The sequence below is a fragment of the Piliocolobus tephrosceles genome, chromosome 11 (genome assembly GCF_002776525.5).
Source record: "Piliocolobus tephrosceles isolate RC106 chromosome 11, ASM277652v3, whole genome shotgun sequence".
Lineage (NCBI taxonomy): Eukaryota > Metazoa > Chordata > Mammalia > Primates > Cercopithecidae > Piliocolobus > Piliocolobus tephrosceles.
Window position 1 is genome coordinate 36,348,167 of NC_045444.1, and position 8,028 is coordinate 36,356,194.

Below are 8,028 nucleotides of genomic sequence, written 5' to 3' on the forward strand. Positions count from 1 at the left end.
TCTTCATACAAAAATGCCAGTATTGTCACTCTGCTGGTTCAGTTGTTTATGTATATATTTTATTGCCCATTTTATTTGTATGTACTAGTGGGCTTTAATTTTATGTTTCTTGTTAAACCATCAATACCTTCAGATTACTAAAACATGTTCTCTATTTTCCGTGTAATTACCCTCCATCCTCCCCCAGCACACACACAGAGTCTAGAATAGTTCTCTGCCCAGCGTCGATTCCAGAAGATGTAGCTGCCTGATCTATCTAAGAGCAATGTGCTGTTGCTGTGTGGGCTGCATGAGTATGAGTTTACGTGCGTGTTTGTGGATGGTGACTGCCTCCAAGGGCAACACCTAAAGCAGAAAGGAATCAATATTCAGCAGACTCATTTCTTCAGCAGCTGAAATGAACCTGCAGGAATCTTGCTGTCACTGATACATTCTTGAACGCCTGCAACTGTAAATTCACCCACCCACCTGAACACGCTCAAGGGAAATAATTTTCTCAGCTTTGGAATGCAACCCCCTCACAGTGGGTCAGATAAAAAGCCTTGAAGCAGTAACCGATGAGTAATGAGAGACTGAGAGAGTTGAGTCCAAGTGATTTTTGTGGGAACCTACAGTAGGCAGAGTGTAATGACAGGATTGAGGCTTAAGTGCTGCTCTTGAATATTCACCTTCTGCTACTTCATATGTCCTTCCTCTGCCTTGTCATCAAAAGACAATAAATTCCTTTTATTTGAGGCGCTAGAGAATGGGATGCTTTGGTTCATGCAATATTCTGGTTCCTGAGTACCATCCCAATAGTTTAATAGTTAATTCTCATTAGCAATCGTTCTGTATTTTACTGGAAAGCTTTGGAAATAGTTATCTGGATGAATCAAGGATATTCAAGGTCTTGCAATGACAGGGGCATCATCAGGACATTTCTATGCAAAGCATTGCATGCACAAAAAAAAAAAAAAAAGCTAAAACTGTTCTGACCATAACACATGCCTTAGAAGTTGTTAATTTGGAAACAAACCTTATTTCCATTATTTACATTGTCCATGTCACCCACAAAAACGAACCATGAATTAACTTTTTTCTATGCCATTTAGTTGGTGTTTCTTTTTCTATGCCATTTAGTTGTTTGGTAGTAAAAAACAGAGTTTATTCTCTATTAAGCAGTTTTCTGTGACAATAATGAGCCTATCATTGCATATTAATTTTCAATTGAAATGTTCTTGCCAAAGAAGCAGGCTGTTGCCCAGAATGAGAAATTGCTGACCCCTCCTGGGCTTCTCTCCACTGGAAGTGTGCTCCTCCAAACATGGACACAGCTCAACCCCACTTAGTTCCTCAGAGCAGATGAGGTCATATCCTGGTGCTGTAGCGCTCTGCTCTGTACAGTCCCAATAATCTGACCATTGCTTGTATGAAAAGTAATGCTCAGAATTTTAGATTGTACAGCTAGCTAACAGAGGAGGGTACTGTCTGTGTGGGGAACACTACGTGATTCATATTTTCTTTGAAAAATTAGAGTCATATTTCTCTGGTGTGTCAACAGTGATGACTGAAAGCAGATTGCAGATTCTTTGTACTAAACTAGAGGGAAAATGTTGAGAAAGAGAGGGAGAGAGCACAGGACGGCAAATGAGAGAGTTCTCTTCCAGCAGGGAGGACAATATTCCTAGCAAATATACCTAAATCAAGTGCATAGTCCTTGGAATGTAACAGTGTAACCTCATGATGTGAGAGAGGCCACAGTAAGAGGAAAATGTGAACAGAAATAATTATTCTTGGCTAGCTAGGAACAGAAATGAACTGAGGGCATTGAGGACATCTGAATGTTTGTGTGAGGCAAGAAAACAAGGACACACATTGAGAGAACAGGCAGGAAGAGGAAGATACTGTTCCCGAAATAATTTGGTGCTGGGACTTGAGTCTTGTACTAAGACTCTCTTGTCTTCCCTTTCCTTCCTCTGTGGTCATTCTGCTTTGATCCCATCAGCATCTCTTCAAAGACGCAAGACCCAGTTTATCCCTCTGCCAAACATATATTACACCTGCCAAAGTTAGATGGGAGAATATGAGCCCTATCTTCAAAACGGTTTCTCTAAATCTATTAAAAATACCTGATTCAATAGTCCTCTGAGGGAGGTGGGTGGTGGGTGGTGGGTGGAGGTGGCTGTCATTCTCTAAAGAAAAGAGAAGCTTGGGGAGGATGTTGAAAGAATGAAGGAAAGTGATCTATCCTCTTCCTCTTTAGGAAAGTAGCTCTCTAGATGATCTCACATCTTACTGATTCCCATAGTGTAGGGCCCTCACGGTCACCTGATAATTCCTTCAGGCACCAAATCACAGCACTTCACTCCCTTGCTGACCTTGTTTTCCTACCAGGCTTCTGGAAGCTTCATTAGATGCGTCTGCCAGTCCCTACCTCATCAGTGATTTGCCCTCAAACCAAGCCTAGGACAGAATCTAGGGGCACTCCAGGGAAACAAGTTCCACTCAATCCTGCATCAAGAAGCACATGTTAGGAGAAAGAGGGATTCACTGTTCCTTCTGGAGCTAGACAGAATTCCAGTCATTCCATGGAGAACTACAAGATGCATTAAGCAGCTGCTGCCCCACACCTAGACAATGTGCACTTTCTCTAAGAAGACACATCTAGCTCTCCAAAAATGGCCTAACATGTGCAATCACCATCTCAGGGGAGAGGCTACAGAACTGAGAGAATGGATGAGGCTGATTGTAGAAGGTGCAACTAGGGTGGTGAATTTGGGGGCATTATATAAACCATTAATTTCTACGAATTGAATCAAATGCGATTTTCCATGCTGAGGCCTATTATTTAAATAAAAAAAAAAAAAAAAAAGGAAGAAGCAGCAGCAGCATGAATGGTGCTGAGGATGACTGGATGCCCCAGCACACAGAGCTGTTCTTACTGAAACCATGAAATACTCTTATTAAATGAAGTTAGAGAGAATATCCAGCAGGGTTCCTCTATTGCTTTTCAGGAAGCATTACAAAATGGCAGGGGTGGCAGTCTTTCCAAATTATAGAATATCAGGCTGACAGCCCTAGCATCATGGGCTCACAAAGACCTCATTGAATGTGACAGGCTGGAAATCTAGGTGGCATAATGAGGCACATAAGCAGTATTTTCAAGGGTGCTAGCAGCTATTTCATAGCTCTTTTCCCCCAAGGCATGTAAGCTTCCCAAAATCATCTGTCTATTTTCATATATTTTCCTTTTCTTCATTGTTCTTCCCCCTATATCTAATGCACTGACATTCAGTGAGTTCTGCCAGATTTCAAATATATACATCCCTTCAGGAAATAAAAGATACTCAGACTTCTTGACCATTTGAATTAAACGTGAACATCTTACTAGAGGATATATGATCACAATAGTTGTTTTCTAAAGATAGTCTCATGTAAGATTTCTGCCTTGCTTTATTCAGGAATTGTATTCTGTTTGAAATCATCAATGTCACCTTGCATCAACACTTTAAAATTCTTTTAATTAAAATAAGAAATCATCAAGGTTTATATATGACAACTACCTATGATATTTATTATTTTAGAGATGGGCAATATAGAATGAGATTGACACTGTAAATAACAAGGATGGTGTGGACTGGACTGGGATTATATAATTGAGGCGTCCCAGTTTTCTGCAGAGGCTGACCTCAATTATACATGGAATGAAGTATCTGGATTTACTGTTTCCATGATGCACATTTAGGAAAACATTATAGCTTAAATGTAGAAAACTTTATGTACAGATATGCAATGTATAAGGAACAGATAAACTGTGAAGTTAACCTTTCTATTTTACAGACAATCTTTCAAGCATATTTAACCATACAGTTTTGGTGTTCAATGAATGAGTATCATTTGTAACATGATACTACACGAGACTGTAACTATCATTACTTTTTCCAAATAAAGCCTTTAGTCATTTACGCAACCACTGTGGAGCAACCACACAGCCATCTTCAACCACCACAAGAGCTGGGAGTTGAAAGAGACCCATGCTCCATCTGGCATTCTGTATATTCCCACACTTTGCGGGGGGAAAAGCAAGACTTAGTACAATGAGCAAGTACAATTTTGAATTTGTAGATCTGAGTTGATGATCCATTTCCTGACCTTTTCAGCAGCAAGTCCTCAGAAGTATTTCAGTACTTTCAGCTATGAAATTTTCAGCTATGAATATTTCAGCCCTTTCACACGGAGTTCTGGCTATGAGAATCTTTCTGAGTGATCTCTGATTTATTCATTTTCTTCCTCTCCTCTTTTTCTTCTTTCTCCTTTCTTCCTGCTCTGGCTCTCTCACTTTCTCTTTCACTAATGTTGGGACCAATATTCCTGAGGGTGGCAAGCAGTTCACTATGGGAGACAGTCACTAACCTCTGGCCCAGAAAAGGGGACTTCCATGAGTGTGTGTGGATAGGCAGGACAGGAGAACAAAAGAATGACAGACGATGTTTCCTCAGAAAGTCCTGTTAACCCTTGTCCCCTAGCTCAGCCTAACCGCATTGCTCTGCTTGCCTGAACTTCTACTGGAACCTGTTTTCACTAACAAAGGCACTGTCTCTGTTAAGTCTTCCTGAGTACTTCCTAGAAAAGGTCAAATGCAAATAATGATGTTTTACAGGAATATTGCACCTTCTCTCCTGTCACCTGGAGTGTAAGAGACACAGTCACAACTGCAATGCACATAATATCTCACATTAGTCAGACAGGAATTATTTTAGGGATAAAATTCTTCCTCCTCCTCCTCCTCATCATTGCTAGAACTTCACTATGCTGCTTTTACTGTGTCCTTGGTAGAGTGCTAAGCACATAACCCTCAGTATATTAATTCACCAACATTATGAGATAGGGGGTATCAACATTCCCATACTGCAGCTAGGGAAGTCAATATTCCCCAAGGTCACACAGCTAGAAAAGATGAAGGCAGAGTGCAATCCAGGCAACTTGACTCCAGATCAGCACTGTAAACCACCCACCATGATCATAGCAACAATGGACTTCTCTATCATGCAGAACGATCTTCTTGCTCACTTCCCTTTTCTAATTGACTACAGCAATTGCGATTCTTGCTGAACCATTCTCAGCGTGTTTGTGTTACTTGAGGCATCTGACGGTAGGCTCTACCTACAGTCCCTGATGCCACCTCTACTCTCATTTCTTGCTTTGCTGTTTTCTTGTAAAGGCTGTTGTTTCTTTGAGTCCCCCTTTCTTCATCTTTTGCTGCCTCTCTGGCCCTGAGAAGTCATTTAAGTTTTGTTTTACCTGCTTTCTTCGAATGAAACCTTCTTTCTTGTAGCTCTTTTGTCCCTGTTTGCCCCCCTCCTTCACCTCAGTCCTCCCTTTCTTTTCTTTTTAACCAGCCCAAGCCCTCCTCCACAGGAACATTAAAGACTGGGAAAACACTTTACAAATTATAGAGTATTGGAAGAATGTTAATTATTCGTAAGAATTAAAGTACCATTATTCTGTAAAGCAATCTAGTGTGGAGTGAAACGAGCATGAATATTGCCATCAACCTGAACTAACTTTAAATTCTGGTATCATCACTGCCTGGATGCTTGTACTAGTGTGTGTATAACCCAAGGATGTGAGTGAAGCTTTATAAGCCTCAGTTTTTTTATGTTTAAAAGAAGGATAATAATGCTTACTTTACAACATAGTTGTGTTAGATTAGGCATCTGATATTAGTAATAACCAGTGTTTAGTAGTGCAACTAATAGTCTGGCTCTGTGCTATGAACTGAATTGTGTCCCCTCTCCCCAACCCCAAATTCATCTGTTGAAGCCCTAAACTCCCATGTAACTGTATTGGGAGATAAGGCCTTTGAATAGATAATGAAGGTCAAATGAGGTCATAAGGGTAGAGTCCTGATCTGATAGGATTAGTGTCCTCATAAGAAGACAGCTGTGTCTGTCTGTCTGTCTCTCTGTCTCTCTCTCACACACACACACACACACACACAGAGAGAGAGAGAGAGAGAGAGAGAGAGAGAGAAATAGAGAAGAGGCCATGAGAAGACACAGGGAGAAGTCAGCCGTCTGCAAGCCAGTTCTGGAGGCTGGGAAGTCCAAGATCAAAGGGCTGGTCAATTCAGTTTCCAGAGCCCTTACTGGATATTGAATTGGTCAGCACTTTGATGTTGGATTTCCCAGCCTCCACAACTGTAAGAAAATAAATTTCTGTTGTTTAAGGCACCAGTCTATGGTATTTTGCTATGGCGGTGTGTGCAGATTAATGTAGCCCTTAAGTGTGTTACTTTCTATAAGGATAGAAGGTAGGGCCTATAATTATTTTTACTTACAGAAGAGAACATCGAACTTCAGAGAGACTAAGTAAAATATTTAAAGTCCCATGAAGTGGCACACCTGGAACTCAAGCTTAGTGCTGTCCAACTCCAAATGAGGTTCTTAATCACTATGCCCTTTTGCATCCTTTAGCTAATAAAATACACAAGTGGCCTGAGCAGTTCTGAGAAGGTGTCACCTTTCCCCATTATATTTGGTCCAGATGTGTCCACTGGCATTTTTTAAGAATCAGGGCTGGCCAGGTACAGTGTCTCACGCCTGTAATCCCAGCACTTTGAGAGGCCAGGTGGGCGGATTACAAGGTCAGGAGTTCGAGATCAGCCTGACCAAGATGGTGAAACCCCATCTCTAGTAAAAATACAAAAATTAGCCAGGTGTGGTGGCGCACACCTGTAGTCCCAGCTACTTGGAAGGCTGAGACAGGTGAATCACTTGAACCCAGGAGGCGGAGGCTGCAGTGAGCTGAGATTTGTGCCACTGTACTCCAGCCTGGTGACAGAGCAAGATTTTGTCCAAAAAAAAAAAAACTAGGGGACAATTCTGGGTCCTGTGGATGGCTAGAACTTCCAGAACAACAGCAGCAAGTCCAGAAATCTCTTGATTAGTTGGTTATTGGTTCATGATCCCAGAATTGTCCCCAAAGATGTAAAGCCAGAGAAGACAACTGCCTGAAGGTGGTGCGACACTGCACCTGGGACGGGGCCATAATTGGATTGTAGACCTTGCCTGTGGGCCACTAAAACTATTATTTCCCAGCTGGCTGTGCAGGTTTACTCTGCTCATTTCATCAGTTTGCGATATCACCTGGCATTTTATCCACTGTTGGATTTTTTGTCAGAATTTTATGGATAACCTTCTTTTGACTTACATTTCAGTTTCACTTCTGGAAAATTTAAAACATATTAAAACCATGCAAAATTTTGTGTATATATGTCAGTTTGAGTTACATTCTAGGTTTAGATAATTTGTGCCTATTTCTGACGTGAATATCTGGTAGTAATCTCAAAAACTCTGTGAGACCCAGAACAGTTCCTTCTTGTGTGAGACTGTCTCCATGTATTGCTGGACATGTAGTATCCCTGGCTTCTCCCCTCTAACTTCCAGCAGCTCTCTACTCTTCCACTCCCCACCCCTCATGCTGCCCCTATTAATTAAAATTCTCCCGAAAATGCAGTCTGTCTTTCTTCAAGAATCACTAATAGAGGTTGAAACATGGGCTTTGGAGTTAAGATGTGGATTCTAATTTTAATTTGCATGTGAGGAAAATTATTCAAAATTAAGACTGGCTTGGAGTTCAATCCTATATTGAATTCTTAGAAAGTTCCTTGAAATACTTGAACCAAATATAAAGTCTCTCTTACCTAGAAATTGAATACCTTTTTTCATTTAGCGAATGTTATGACTATCTATTATATCCTAGGGTTTTCAACAGACAACGGCAAAGGTGGAAGTGAATAAAATATGACAAAATATATCTTTGCCAATGGGAAAGAGCTGGAATCATAAAATAATTCAGGATACCCAGTTAAATTTGAATTTAGATAATCAACTAATAGGTTTTTTCTAAGTAAAAGTATGACCTATGCATTGGGACATATTTGAATTTTATGGGAACTACCAATGCATGGGAATATTTATACTGAAAAATATTTGTTTATCTGAATTCAAATTTTTTTTTTTTTTTTTTTTTTTTTTTTTTTTTTTT